General features: G+C 34.4%; 1 long non-coding RNA gene across 3 annotated transcripts in view; it reads right to left on the minus strand.

The window, feature by feature from the left end:
• Positions 1–17,059, minus strand: part of LOC136840538 (uncharacterized) — a 298,523-nt gene that overhangs the window by 13,669 nt on the left and 267,795 nt on the right. The window lies entirely within an intron of this gene.

The following is a 17,059-nucleotide window of genomic DNA, read 5'->3' on the forward strand; positions in this document are numbered from 1 at the left end:
ATACGGTCTTAGCGCTCAATGTTCGTATATATATATATATATATATAATATATATTTTTTATATATATATATATATAATTATATATATATATATATATATGTGTGCCGATACCGATACCGATACTCTCCAAAATGTGTCTTATGAGCCGATAGTTCTCCCTGTTTTTATTGATGTGGCTGTGTGTGACAGGATGGCTTACTGTTTCTGAGAAAGTGTTCTGAAAGTGTTAAAATCGAACTATTTTTGCACCGCTTGCACCTGGAACGCAGGTACAGTTAAGCTGACGTAAATAAACCATTTAGTACCTTTATTCTTTCTTAAACAGAACTATTGTAATATTTACATCGTCAATATGTACGATACTGGTGGTATGAAAGATTCTTAGAATAAAGTGGTTGTGTATGAATGTGAACCGTGGATGGCAAAATTTATAATTTTTTAATTATCACCTTTTCCAGTCATAGAAATTCTCTCTTTATGATTACGACACGGGTACTGATTACTGTAATGAAACGTTTGTTAAAGAGCTACAGATAGTGAGTGTGCAAGTGCTTTTACTTGCTATTTTGTTTTCAAAAGTATAATGTATATGTAAAAAGGGAATTAGCGTGGGTGTCCATCAACCTACAAAATTGGATTTTACATTCTTCAGCACCATCTTATCAGTTTCCCTTAATTGAAATGATTTGCAGCCATAATAATTCAAGAATTTTTTAAAGTAATTCTGATAGAATCAAATATGAAAATGAGCATACAATTTCATCCCTCCAACACTTCAGTGCACGTTTTTTCTTGATCTAAAAAAAATTACTCTTCCAATTTGGTTGCAATTGATGAAATTTATGTACGTCAAAAGGCTTTCTGAATGTTTTCTTCCTTATGATGTATTCCGGTACTACTGGCGGTAGGCTAATGGACTTTTCTAACTAACTCTTAGTGCAATTTTCCGCGCTATTTCGCAGGTACTAATATGAAAAATAATTTCACTTAGCATTTATCAGCAAGATTGGGGCGTCTGCAATTCTTACATACTACTGTTTCGGTATATGGACTTTTTTCTTTTTTGAGAATTTTCCAGAGGTTTTGGTCTCACTAATGAAGGAAAGAAAAAGTAATCCTCTTAAGGACCTTAATTATTCAGGTGTTCATTATGTATTTACCTGTTGGAAGTGTGGTCCACGACATGTCAGAGGCTCTTCTCGTCGTCTTCCGCGCAGCGTTTTGGAAAACAGGTACATTCCTCTCAGGACACGATTTCTCCTCTCTAAACCACAATTTTCATCATTCAACCGAACAGAATATTAAATATATTATCTCATTATTCAAAAAAAGATGAAAACCAGAGCCGAGTAACACTGTCTTTTTTAAGGTATTAAAACATTCAACTTTCTTTCCTTCCTCTGTATTCACTATGCTGCTTTTTCAAGGTTCAAATATTATAATTTCTTCTTTAATTTTACATTTCATTAATTTCATATTAACAGTTTTGCTCTTCAGTTTTAAGCTCCACCTGATGAAACATTTAATTTTGGTATTTTGTTTCAGTACAAGAACAAAATGTAGACACTGGCATTTTATTACACAGGTCTGCCTTACACCTTAATTCCCAAGTAAGGATAAAATGACCAACTCCTGAAAGGTTCGTAATTAAATCTTCATCATAAAATAAGGAATTCCAAGTAGATTAATTTACCTCCAAGGGGATTATAAATATATGTGCATGCCTCGGCCAAGGTATAGTGAATGCGATATGAATGGGCTTCGTTAACCGTAATGTTTTGTTACTACAGAACCTGAATTCAAAACCAATATGCACAATAGAGTCAAAAGGGCTATTATTTCCCGTATTGTTAGGTGCGTCGAGTCACTGTTCCCCATGTCTCGAGGCTAAAGCGCACGGATACTGAATTCTTGGCTATTGGGCTATATGAGGTTTATCATTTGAATGCACAAACACACGCACACACACAGATATATTTACTTAGGAATGCAGAAGGGTCACACAATACAGTATTTTATCTGACTGCTGAATGATTCCTACGTTTGAGAGAGAGAACAGGTGATTTTGCATCATGAATAAATGCATATGCACGGTATATTCATTTGTATTAGCCAGTCTTAACAAATATGTTTAAGGAATAATATGTGATATGTTTGTTTTAATTTAAATAGATAAATTTAATTTAATAAAACTAACTAGTTTAAACGGAGCAGAATTACTTTTATGTTTCAGTTCTGAACTAAGTCTTCCAATATCTTTTTATTTAATGAGGTACCCAGCCCCACTAAGAAGCGTCTTTGAAGTTCGCACGAGTGTCTTTCGATAAAAGAAAAACTTTCTCAGCGCTGTAGAAAGGAAAAGTTTCCCACGAACCGCTATTACTACAAAACTGCCCTTCCAAAAGAAACCTGCAACATAAGGTCCAAGTCTAGTTACTTTTTTATTGTCTTGTTATATATATATATATTTTTTACCACGAAGAAATCTCGAAGGGCATGGCTGCCAAATATGACAGCAGAGTTATTGCAAAAATAATTCTGCTGTCATTTCTTCGTCTATGATACAACAACGACGATTTCTAAAATAAATATGCTTTTAGAGCAACCCGGATACGCAGACAAAGACAGGGGTTTCAATCTAAATGCAAGACGTATGGAAAAGTAACCAAATTTGTTGTCTCGAGACTTTAGCAATCACAGTGAGTGATCACAGTAGCTAACGTGAATTGACTCTAATCTCCCAACGAAATCTTCATTTTTAAATGCAAAAGTGTGGTGGGAGCTGCAGATGGCATGACATCAATGATTCATGTACGCACAAATTAGTTCTGCATAACACAAAGGAATTTCCAGCTGCTTTTTTTTTTTTTTTGTATACGTGACTATTAGCGATTGAGAACCTAAAATACTGAAGCAATAACTGGAAGTCAATTGGGTATTACCTAATTCGGAGGAGAGGAACTTCATTGTGAAATCTTCATTCCGAGTCCAGCTGTCTTTCCTTTCTTATGATACCATGAAGGCTTGCTACGACAGTTCGTCTGAACAGAAATTACCATTAATTTAAGAGAAAACAAGCATCAGATCATATCTTTGGAACACAACGATCTTCGAATTCTCGGAAAATATGTAACAGGTAAAAAAAGTATGCAGGCATTTCCCAAACGTTCGCTTATGGTTATGTTTGAAATTGGAGTTTCTGTTTTGTTACTGTAAAGTACACAATTTACCCAGGCATTTCAATAAAGTGATCGAGTTATTCACGTGCTCAAATTTTTTTTTTTTTTTTTAGAAAGAACTGTGAATTTTGTTTAGTGTTTTATTAAGTAACTCATCACTCTCATTTCTGGAATCTGATTAATAGAGCTATTTATTTTATTCAATAGCGTTTCAGGGTTTGTTTACATGTCTCATTATATCAATTTCATTTCGATTTTGAACAGCCTTGCTTAATTATGGAAACCTTCTCGTGGCTCTGTAGTTTAACCATAAAAAAAAAAAAAAAATTCTCAGAGCGTGAGTGCCATCGCCTGAGCCAAATTTCTGTGAGCTGCTATTATCATCGAACAGAAACTCGTAGTCGTTGCGAATGAAAAGAAATTTTACTGGTCAGTAGATGATATATCCTTTAGTTATACTTTCTTTGTAAACATCAAGTCAATAATTCTTCATTTAAACATCTACGGTGACTTTGCATGGAATTACAAATATAAAGTTAATAATTCTTAAATTAAAAAAAACAAACAGCAACTTTGCATAGAATTAAATATATAAAGTTGATCATTCTTAATTTATAAATTTACAGTAACAGTGCACAAAATTACGATTTCTTGAAGCCTAGAATACTTGAAACAAGACTGATTAGACTTCCCGTGATAAAAGCCTCTTCCCTAAAAAAGTTGCATTTCTGTCTCTCCTAATCTTTAATCCCGTGTCCTACGTTATTTCTAAAATCATCGCAAAAAAATCTAAGGGTACATTTTTGCGTGAACCTTTCAAACATACACAAGCGTACAAACCGATACAAATGCGCAATCTCTTTATCTGATATCTGAGGTAATGATTCATAAGGTAACATCAACATGAACTAGAAGTACTGTTGTCGGACAAGATCGACTTGCTAAACTGAGTGAACCGAATGAAAGACTGTGCTGTTCAGTTCTCGGCCCCCCAAGTATGAGCGCCTAGAATCAGTCGGAAACATTACCCATCTGTCACGGGATGCACAAGGCGCGGCTTACGAGAAAGAAGAAGAAGAAGAATGGGGTAGATTAAAGTGAACAATGGGAAGGGGAGTCGTTCCTAGAAACCTCAAAAATGTGTCCTTGGAAATGATAGGCACTCAATCCTGATTTGCCTCCCGGTAGAGGAACCAAATTACTACTTTAGGAGACAAATAATAGATGCTTTTGTTCGCAAAGCTGTGTTTTTGTGTGTGTACGTATGTAAATATGTTTTCAATCAACGCCAGACCCCTTCCCTGTAACAGGGGATGGCTGAGGACAAAAACAAACGCGGCAGTCATTGCCACACTCATGGCTCTACAGCTGAGTCATGAAGGAACGCCTGTGCATACACCAGCCGGAGGAACTGAGAGGATATTCCTGGAGAATCATTTTCATTCTGATGACAGCAATTTGGAATCAATGTTCCATATCCAATTTTTCTTCCTGTCGTTTCAGGATTTGCCAAAACGAATTCTTTTCAGATGCGACTGAATTTAATGGAAGCTCCTCTAGTACGAGAAGGAAACTCACAAGAGCCAAGGAAAGAAGAGGAAATGGTCACAAAAACTTTCTATGGGAATTTCTGTTTTTCAGGAAGCACCAGCCTCTATAAAGAAAAAAAAGTCTTGCTTTGTTCTCGGTGAAATGTCCTTCCATTAGTTTGGACGCAGTTTTTGTTTGCTGTGTTTTGGCTGGGTTTGGTTATTTGTGAGCTATTTGTTACGTAAAAGTTGCTGATAAAGAGTAAATAGTTTAGTTATGATATAACCATACCAATTATGTATATATATACATAATATATAGTTATATCATACATACACTAATATAATTCGTTTATCACATATACCATATATATAAATATATATATATATATATATATATATACATATATATATACATACATACACACACATATACACACAACATATATATATATATATATATATATATATATATATATATATATATATATATATATATATATATATATATATATATATATATATATATTATATATATATATATAATCAAACTACAACTTCATGATTGTATATTAACACGTAGTGTGATAAAATTTCATATATATATATATATATAAATATATATATATATATATATATATATATATATATATATATATATATATATATGTGTGTGTGTGTGTGTGTGTGTGTGTGTGTGTGTGTGTGTGTGTTTGTAGACAACCACTGGAAAGGTGAAAATATAAACCATACACCAAGCGCTTTCGTGTATTATGTACAGACCTTTGGTGAACCTAATGCAGGCTTGGTATCTGGTCTTTAATTTTCACCCAGCGAAGATGCAATGCATCATTACCCTAATACTATTCTTCTTGCATTTTAATACATTTTTATTAATTTATATATTTTTTTTCTTTTTTTAACAAGTGGTAGCTCTTCTTTATGCATTTCCCTTTACCTCTTCTTATTTCTTCCTAATGAAGACCATATTCTTTGGAAGCTTGAATTTCAAGTCAATGGCTCCTGTGGGCTTGTTCCATATGAATAGGTTTCATCTTCTGAATAATAATAATAATAATAATAATAATAATAATAATAATAATAATAATAATAATAATAATAATAATAATAATAATATGGCGATCTAGTGGACAATAGATGGACTGAATCCACTTTGACACAGCAAACATGAGTCAGGCACTACGCCACTCAGGCATGGTGTAATATGATATTAAACTGTAGTTTATCATTGTTTGTTTGGTTGATTTTATCATCAGTTATTAACAATGAATGAGCGATGAAACATTACATAGCATTCAAAAGCTCATATGAACATTTAGAAAACTTTTCCGATCGACCATTCTTTTTTTAACTATGAAAAGGAGAGAGTTTTTAGGTATATTAGAAGCCATACTATATATAGGGAACTATTGAGGTGCCCAAATGCAATATATAGTATGTTCACAGGAAGCTTTTATGAAAGAAACTTCCCGGAAGTTGTGGGAATTAAAATTTTCGAGGGGAAGTTCATCGGGTTCATAACTGATGAATATGAAATAATTTTATATTCAAAATTGTCATGAAAATATTTAAAGTCTTAATCAGTGGAATCAACGGTGGAAATATCATTCCATTTTCCAAAGTGATATGAGCCACCCATGGACTCCACATGATTTGGTTTCCTGGCTCACATGAGCTGACTTGGAATCTGGAGGGCTTGGCGTGGTAATGAGGTTTATTAATGACATCAGCTGAGCTAAAAGGGATTATGACGCTACTTCTGGCGGATTTTGAAAAGCTTTTGCGAGGTTTCTGGCGAAAGTGAAACTTCTCTTTCGATGCAATTGCGGAAATTTTGTCCCTTGTTGATGCAGCCTTATGCCTACATTTCCATATCATTTCATTTACCTCCAGCATTGCTTTTTAATTTACATATTTAGAATTCCTACGTTTCAGTGGCATAATGATAAAGTATATATAAAACTGGAAGGAAACAATACTCATGACTGTTTTCTAATATCCCTGCTATGGGAAGGCAGTAATTGTTATACTTATTCAAAGGAAAAGCTGGTGAATTTTGAAATCGCTATTGTTGATTTCCTTTTCTTAAAATTTCTACTGTTTCAGTGGTAAGTATAAGCACAAAATGATTTAATGAACAGTCAGAACATGCAAATGCTTCATCCAAAAATTATCGGTATAATTGTATGTTAAAATAAGTTTAATGAGAGTGAATGTCATAATCCTCAAGGAAGCCATGTGCCATTACCGTTTAGGGAGCTTTATGCTTCTTTTGCAGTTATCTTTCTCACATAGAATTCGCTAAATTTAATATGATTTACAATACTGTTTTTATTTAGCCCTGTGAAATTTCACCACACTTCCATGTTTTGTATATCAATGATATCTTAAAGAAGTACCATAAAAGAATTTAAAAATTGCATGAAAACTGAAATAAAAATCATGTTTAATTAAATTTACTCTGATCATGGATGGTGGCTAAAAGCTGAGGCCGATTAGAAACTGCAGAGCAATGGAACAAAAACCAAGAAACTTATTTTTCAAGGCAGTTCCGCTGGGGATAGTAAAAATACTTTCTTTGTTACATGATTTAGGGTAATTTTTGTAGAATTTTTGATCGAAGGATTTTAACATTCATGATTTTGATTATTCGTGTTAGTCATTTCATCGTGTTATTACGTTTGTGACACTGAGTTCAATGGAATTATTAGAGCTCCTTTTTCTTCTCTGGAGGGATACATTATTGCATTTAAGATCCTTATCCTTGATAATATACAGTATTCGTTGTACTCGTGTGCAAGAAGCTACAGACTCGCTTTAAAGCAGGTAGGAGTAAAAACAGGAAAAGAAAGAATAACGCTGGAATACCTTTTTAACAGCACAATAAAGATCTTCTCACATTCAAGATTATAACACTTCCTTAACGAAATCACCAACGCAACCTGGACCCTAAACGCATGACTCCTTAGTTGAATCTGGCACTAAATCCTTTAGAAATCTGTTCTCCCTCTGAATTCCTCAAATATTCATGGATGAATTCATCACCATACGATACGCATATGCTCCTTAAGTAAATAAGTACACGTATGAGAGAATACTAATTAATCCTTTTTACGCAAAGGATATATATATATATATATATATATATATATATATATATATATATATATATATATATATCTTACTCATATACATATACACTATACATATACATATATATATATATATATATGTATATATATATATATATATATATATAATATATATATATATATATATATATATGCTATATATATATATATATATACTATATATATATATATATATCACAGACTAATTAAGCCCCCTCACCTTTAATGTGAGCAAGACGAACGAAAGGGGGCAAAATCCTTGAGGAACTGAGTCATTGTGTATTCATTCCCGATTCAATGGGTAATTATTGACCGAAATTTAAGCTCGTTTGCCCTTCAAGCAACAAAAGATCTTCCTCATTCCTTTTACCTCCTTTGAGATGAGCGAGAAGGACCAATAGAACATCCTTCGTTTTCCTTCTTCCATCGAGATTTCAAACTTTGTTTCGCCAAGATGGAAATTTCAATATGACGGAGGTTGTTGAAATAACTAAAGGTAATTTGATATAAAAAAAATGATGCTATAAAGCCGATCACTTGGACACTCTCAGACATTCAGTGCTTAAGACAGCGAGAAAAGAGGGAGCTGGAGTAACTGGACAGCAACATGGAAAAAAGGAAGTGTGGATGGAGGTAAAGTCAATGCACATAAAGTGGCTGGAAGGGCTGAAGGACCTTCATTATCTTTAGTAATGCTTACGCACCACATGAGATACGGACAGCCCTAACCCTATGGGAAGGTAACCTCTGTGATTTTATAATGGTAATTTTAAGTTCAGTAAATGTATTACTGAATATAATAGGACTAGCATAGTGAACTTAAATTTTTTTGCAAAATTTTCTGTAGTCTTATTGTGTTCTTGAGCTCTTAAAATGTTATTTTAAAAAAAGCGAATATATTTTGATTCTCTGTAGGTACCCTGTATCTTTTTCATAAAAGCAGACACAGAAGCGATACATAGTTTCAGGAAAGTTATTCGTTCTCCTACGAAACACCACGACATATGGTAATTGCAGTTGATCTGAACGCAATGTTCCAGATTTTCCGCTCTGGGTGAGGAACGAGATAATTTTTTCAACTTTATTTTTCAATTGCGCTGCTTTATGAAGCGCTGTGTCCACAAAATTATCGTTTAAAAAAATTATATTTCGAATTTTACGAAGTCAACGCATACCCAAATTTCGTCCCCATCTCAAAAAAATTAAGTTTGTTTATATTAGATGGATGGATCATTCAAGTAAAAATGAGTTAGGCTTTTTTAACTGGAGTACTGGTATAATCTGCGTAGAAAAAAAAAAGGGTAAATTTTTTAAAGTCGGCGCGTACCACCCAAACTTCGTTGTCAAAATAATCAGACCTTTCTTTTTTCACATTAGATAGACGAAGAAATGTGTTCTTTGGATCTTATGCTTTGGCGTAACATATGCATATAAAGAAAGAAAAATGTGAGAGAGAGAAGGATCGGAGAGAATGAGAGCTGAGGCAGTAGGGCTATCATTTTATTTTGTAGACTCTCAGTAAACCAGTAAAATAAATGGCTCAAATGTTTCCATCATATATCTTTTTAAATATCAAAGGAATTACTCATTGTCTCCAGGACAAGGACAATCGGTAATATTTCAACATGCTTATTACCCTATACAGGTACGCACACTAAACAAGTATGTACCTAAGCAAGTATACACCGCAAAGCAATTATGCCCTAAATAGTAAGTATGCACTTTAACTAAATTTGCACCCTAAACATGTATGCGCACTAAACATGAGTGCACCTTAAACATGTTTGCACTAAAAAAAGAATGTAGGCTTCTTAACAGATATGCACCCTAAACATGTATGCACTTCAAACATATATGTACCCTAAGAAAGTATGCACTTTAAACAACTATGCACCCTAATCATATATGCACCCTGAAGAAGTATGCACTCTAAACATGTATTCACCTAAAACATGTATGTCACCTAAATAAGTATTCACCCTACACAAGTATGTAACATAGGCAAGTATGCAACCTAAACACTTGGGCACTCTAAACATGTATGCACCATAAACAAGTAAGGACCCTAAGCAATTATGCACCCTAAACATGTATGCACACTGAAAAAGTATGTACCTTGAACACGTATGCACCCTAAATATGTGTGTGCACCCTAAACATGTATGTACCTCAAACATTTATGTATCCTGTACAGATATGCACTATCAGCAAGTAAGGACCTTAACATGTATTCGCCCTTAACAAGCATGCACCCTAAACAAGCATGCACCCTAAACATGTATGCACCCTAAGAAAGTATGCACATTAAACATACAGTATATGCACCCTTAGCAAGTATACATTTTAAACAACTATTCACACTAATCATTTATGCACACTAAACAAGTATTCACCCTACACAAGTGTGTAACCTAAGCAAGTTTGCACCCTAAACATTTATGCACCTTAAACATATATGCACCCTAAACAAGTGTGGATCCTAAGCAACTATGTGCACTAAACATGAATGCATCCTAAACAAGTGTGCACCCTACACATGACTGTAGCCTGCACCTTAAATATGTAAGCATCCTAAACATATATGACCTTTAATCAAGTATGCACCCTAAACATGTATGTAACATAAACAAATGTGTATCACAAGCATGCATCTATACAAGACTGAACCCAAAACAAATTATTAACCCCAAAACAAAGAATGCACCTAAAAATGACTGCAACCAAAACATGTATACAACATAAGCATTTATGCACCTTAAGTAATATGCACCCACAAAGAAATAAACACCCTAAACATTTCTGCACCCTAAACTATCATGCATCCTAAATATGTATAAACCCCAAGCATATATGCACTCTAAACATGTATGCACCCTGAACATTTTTGCACCCCAAATATGTATGTACTGTAAACATCTTTGTATCCTAATCTTTTCCGTACTCTAAACACGTGTGCACCTTAATTATGTATAAATCCAAAGCAAGTATGCACTCAAAACATATATGCACCCTAAGCATGTATGTACCCTAAATATGTATGTACTCTAAACATGTATGCATACTATAGAAGTATGCACTCTAATCATGTATGCACCCTTAACATATATGCCAGTTAGAAGGATTCAGAAAGCTCCAGATCTGCTGTATGTAAAGCAAGTTGGACGAAGGAATAAACGAAGGATAGGAAAGGATACAGAGAAACATCAAGTCATTTTCAAAAAAAGATGGAAAGGCTGTTCATTGAAGATAGTTTCTACTGGATAATGTCAATAATCAGGTTTAAAGATGAACTAATTAACAATTCTTGTGAGCACAGACACACACATAAGCATTCACACACACACGTATATATATTATATATATATATATATATATATATATATATATATATATATATATATATATATATATATATATATATACTCGTATATATATATATATATGTATATTGTAACGTGGGAAACCACTTTATAAGCAAACTCAACCTCCAAACTGTCTTATAAAGTAAATGTAGTATTTTTCGTACTGATAGCTAACTACATAAATTTTCTCCATGCTTTCCCTTTTTAGTACAGCTTTTTATCTTTCTTAGATCTGGTGATTACTTGAAATACCTTTTTTCAGACAAAGGCAAATGGAGACAGAAGCCTGCCAAAACCCGCCAGAAAAGTTGAATTTACATAAAGGCAAACAAGCATGGGGTTGCCAGAGTCACCAGAAAGGACTGCACGAGGTCTTGACATACAAAGCAGAGGTTGCAAAACATGACTAAATCGCCATCTTGACCTGTAAGGTCAGCCGCCAGCGATCCAAATGCCCTCTGGGAAGAGCAAGAAAATAATCCTCTGAGGGCATAAAACGCAGGGCACAGCTGGCCTCGCTCTCAGAAACCCTATCTGCAGCAGATCCAACACGTATGCCCCTTGTTTGCTCCTTACTGAGCTGACGGCCCCATGGCCACCTTTCAGCACCCCAGTCACTTGCCTGTGCATTCCCATTAAACTCATCCCTCCATTCCTGGTGAGTTTTTGACGAGGCCCTCCATCGCTCCATTTTAAGGTAACGTCCCTCATTTGAGGTTATTTCAACAGTCACCTATCTTTAATCTTTTACTGAATTTCACTTTCATTTCTGAAGTGCAAATTCTCACAAAGTCCTGACTTAGTTAGTCCAGCGTGAATTTTAATGTAAGCATCTTGCACCAGAATCAAGTTATCTTGGCACCCTATGAGCAACCCTTGATTCGCCCGACGTCGTTATAATTTTCCTCATGTAACCGTTTGTATTTTCTAATTGCAGATGGTATCGCTAGCTGTGGAAAACTGCTTGGCTTGTGCTTCTTGCGGTAGCATTTCCACTGCAATCAATTCTTCAGTGTCCCTTTCAAGGGGATTACCCATGGATTCTTCAATATTTGAACAATGCAGTAATATTTACCCACGTGGCAGAACATTACTTTACCTGCCTATCATTCCCCATTCTTCAGCTTGACGTGTTTAGTTGTAAATATATTCCATTTAAAGTAAACCTAAGTGTTTATCTGCAACAGTTCCTTATTGAAATACGGCCTTCAGCCCAACTGTTTTTCTATAAGTTTTATCTGACTGTGCAGTACAGTCAGAGTCATAAGAGTTCATGGTAAGTCCTGTTCTCCAGCTGCACCCCAAGTTGGATCCTGAGCAAGAATACAGTAAGTAGGTCAGGTTAGTTATATATATATATATGTATATATATATATATATATATATATATATATATATATATATATATATATATATATATATATATATATATATATATGTATATATATATATATATATATATACATATATATATAATATATATATATATATATATATATATATATATATATATATATATATATATATATATTTTTTTTTTTATAAATATTACTGCTGTTCGCCCTCGATGTATTTATGTGTAGGAATATTAGTCAGATTGACCTCGACAGACAACATCTCTGTCCCGTAAGTAGGCCAGGCAATTCAAAATAATGATCACAGCAGAGACAGACGGCGTCCTCGCATAGGCAGGAATAGGGACCTAAACCTCAGAGAGGGTTTTCACTCAATAATCTCTAGTAATGGTGGTCTTAAGCTATTTTTCCCTTTACCCTACGCATTCGGCAATGTCTTTGTCAAGGTCGGAAGTGCCTGGGGCGTCGTGTAAAGATGCAGCCAGTCACCTTACGGGAATGCGAACGAGGTCAGAGAGAGACAGGCCGTGAACGAGAGCGTACGCCGTGTAGCGTGCCGGAACGGTGTCCTTTGTCCCTTTACACCACTTTTGCTCCTACGTCTATATTAATTAGTGAATTGGGAAGACTGCTAGTATCAAGACTTCCGAGTGTCCGTTGTATGTGCAAGCATTTCGAGAATTCAAGGTAAGTCGATTCTTGTTCAAGCCGTCCGATTGACTAATAACTTTTCTGTATTTCCGTTTCCTTTTGTTTCATCCTCAGCCACCACTTACGGGATATGCTTGTACGAAGTCTAAGATTAAGCCAAATTACTATATTGTTGACGTTAGCGGGTATACAGTAAGTCGGGGATTTAGACAAGCAAGTCATTTTAAGACTCTGGTGATATGCGTTTTGCCCAGCGTTCACTGGTTGGAAGACTGTTGTGCTGTTTGTATTTAATACCATCATAACAGTAGAATTCTTCTGCGTCCGCGGTTGGTGGCGTTTATCATAAAATCTTTATTCCTTGAATATTCTTTGTTGAGTTAATTACCCTTAACTGGCGACCTTTTGTTAGTGCGTCTGTCTTTGAGGAGTTAATTCGTGGCTTCGTGACCCAGGTTATGTGTATTCTTGGCATGCAGGGCCGTGAAAAATTATAAATTAAACAACCTTTGATCAGCCAAGACATGCACGTAACAATATATATATATATATATATATATATATATATATATATATATATATATATATATATATATGCTATATATATATAACTATATATATATATATATATATATATATATATATATACAAGCATGCTAGTTGAAGTTTAAATCAGTAGCAGCAAAATGCTGCGCCACTTCCTAATAAGAAATTCTGAGTAGATTATTTTGAAAACCAGTCTATCTCTCTTCTGCTAATTTCCGGACACTTTCCATATTTCTCTCGCACCTCTGGATTTTATATAAGAACGCAGAATAATTGATTAAGTTAACAAAATCTCTGTTATTTTACCATCATTTTTACCTCCGGGTACTCTCATAGTATTAATAATAGTAACCGTTAATTATAGTTTTCTTAATAGTAACTACACGGGAACTTTTCTGTTATATTCAAGTTCAAAACAGAGTCTAAAATTCTAGGTGAATATATTACGTGTTTCGTCTTAATGTGTTCATATGTTGGCCTCCTTGTCCGTGAAAACAAATTGCGCGTTATGCACTAAGTGTATTCCCTTACTTGCTTTATAACTTTCTTACTTTTTTAAAAAATTTGAGAAATATATATATTTACATATATATACATACACACATATATATATATATATATATATATATATATATATATATATATATATATATATATTTATATATATATATATAGTGAATATTTAAATTACAGATTTATAAGACACCATTTACAATACAGTACAGAAATACATATCAAACTTATCAAAACTCCTTTCTATAGAACATGCTTTGTTTGCTGCCAATGTTGCATCAAAATTTTGCCTGTAACTATTGGGTACAGAAGCATAGTCTACGATGTTATTTTTAGTATAATAATTGTCTTAAGAGCATACAGTAGTAGCTGTGATGGTGCTGTGACAGTAAATTACATCAATTAGTCATTTATTAGTCAATTCTAATAAAATTAGAATGGCTTCAATTATTCCTGTGGCTAAATATAGAGTCCTTACCCGAACCTTTTATTACACAGATAAACTCTCTCTCTCTCTCTCTCTCTCTCTCTCTCTCTCTCTCTCTCTCTCTCTCTCTCTCTCTCTCTCTCTAAATTGGAGCAAATGATTTGTATAAACACGTCTAATTATGGCATCAGAGTCTAAAAAAATTAAGTATATTTATAAATACAAATCATATTCAAATAAGCGCTTCAGTATCATTTAGACGCTTTGGCATTTGATTTAAATAATTTAAACATTTTCCGTTTGGAATAAAACATTAATTGTTTTTCTATCAATAATATTTTTTTTGTTGCTGTTGTTTTAACTTTGAAGTGACAGTGCCTCAAGGTAATGTTTACAAAATCGAGTATTTTAAAATATTTTATTTTCCTGAGTTCAGTTTGTTCCAAATACATTTGAAAAGATGGAGCTAAATATATAAAAAAATCAGGAAATGATATCCGTTCGCATAACAGTCTTCAGCACAAAAATCCGACCACTTTTATTAGTATTTCAACATTAGATACAGACACACCAGAAATTGAAATATTTTCTCTCTTTTGGCTCAAAGGGTAAAAAGCCAGCATTATATGAGTTTTCCTTTATATTCTATTTCCAGAAGAGAATAAAAATCACTAGAAACATATTCCATTATGAAAGATCCAGTGTTTCTGAACCTTGATTAAAACTGTTTGACGCTAACAAAATTCAAAGTGTTGTCCAACATCCCCAAAAGCATCACAATTTTCTACCAATGGAATTCACGTTTCATATTTTTGGCTGCTCTGAGGAAAAGGAAAAGGCCTAATTTTTGACTCAAAATGATTACTAAGAACATTAATACTAATTAATTGAAGAAAATGATCTTAATTATTATAAAAAATCTTTGTACCTAATATTCCTGTCGTCATTCCATGCTTTTATGTATTTATTATTATTATTATTATTATTATTATTATTATTATTATTATTATTATTATTATTTTATCACAGTCATCCTATTCGACTGGATGGTTTTTATATTGTGGGGTTCCGGGTTGCAGCCTGCCTCCTTAGGAGTACATCACTTTTCTCACTACGTGCTTTGTTTCTAGCTACTTCGACATTTAGTTTTTCCAGATTCCTTTTCAGGGATCTTGGGATCGTGCCTGGTGTTCCTGTGATTATGGGTATAATTTCCGCTGGCATATCCCATATCCTTCTTATTTCTATTTTCAGGTCTTGATACTTACCAATTTTTTTTTCTTTCTCATCTACTTTGGCGTCCCATGGTATTGCCACATCAATGAGTGATACTTTCTTCTTGATTTTGTCAATCAACGTCACGTCTGGTCTATTGGCACGCATCACCCTATCTGTTCTGATACCATAGTCCCAGAGGATCTTTGCCTGATCGTTTTCTATCACTCCCTCAGGTTGGTGTTCGTACCACTTATTACTGCAAGCTGGCTGGTGTTTCTTGCACAGGTTCCAGTGGAAGGCTTTTGCTACTGAATCATGCTGCTTTTTGTACTGGTTCTGTGCAAACGCCGGATATTCGTTTACTATGTGGTTTATGGTTTCGTCTTTCATATTGTGCTTCCTCCATATGGGTGAGATGTTATTTCCATTTATTGTTCTTTGAACATATCTGATTCTTAGGGCCTGATATTGTACCGCTGTTAGCATTCCTTCTATTATTTCCTTCTTGGGTTCTCTCTTCTGTAGCCATTGCCATGTTTCATCGCTGGCCAGTTCTTTAGTCTATCTATGTACAGTTCATGCTGCATTGGTTTGTTGTGCCATTCCTCTGTTCTGTTTTCATTCTCTGTCTCTCTATATTTCTAGGTCTTTGCATGCTTTATCAGTCCTTCTTCCATGCACTCCTTAGCCACTCGTATTCACTGATTTCCAGATATTACCCCAGTGCTCTGCTCTCGGTGTTGTGGCACGATCCTCTGTGCTTACTAGACTACTCTCTTCCTTTCGTGTTATGTATAGTCTGTCAGTATTTGCTCTTGGGTGTAGTTCTTTGTGTATTGTCAAGTGTTTCCTAGTTTTCTGGTCTACGCTGCGGAGTTCAGCCTTCGTCCACTCCACTAATCCTGCGCTCTATCTGATAACTGGTACTGCCCATGTGTTTAAGGCTTTCGTCATGTTTCCGGCATTGAGTTTTTGACTTGAGTATCGCCATAAGTCTCTGCATATATTCTTTCTGATCGTGTCTTCATCTCTTGGTGTTTATATCCTCCTTCTATTATTCCCAGGTATTTGCATCCTGCCTCATCGGTGTGTTTGATGCTATTCCCGTCTGGTAGCTTTATCCCTT

This window comes from Macrobrachium rosenbergii, chromosome 7, assembly GCF_040412425.1.
Source record: "Macrobrachium rosenbergii isolate ZJJX-2024 chromosome 7, ASM4041242v1, whole genome shotgun sequence".
Taxonomy (NCBI): Eukaryota; Metazoa; Arthropoda; class Malacostraca; order Decapoda; family Palaemonidae; genus Macrobrachium; species Macrobrachium rosenbergii.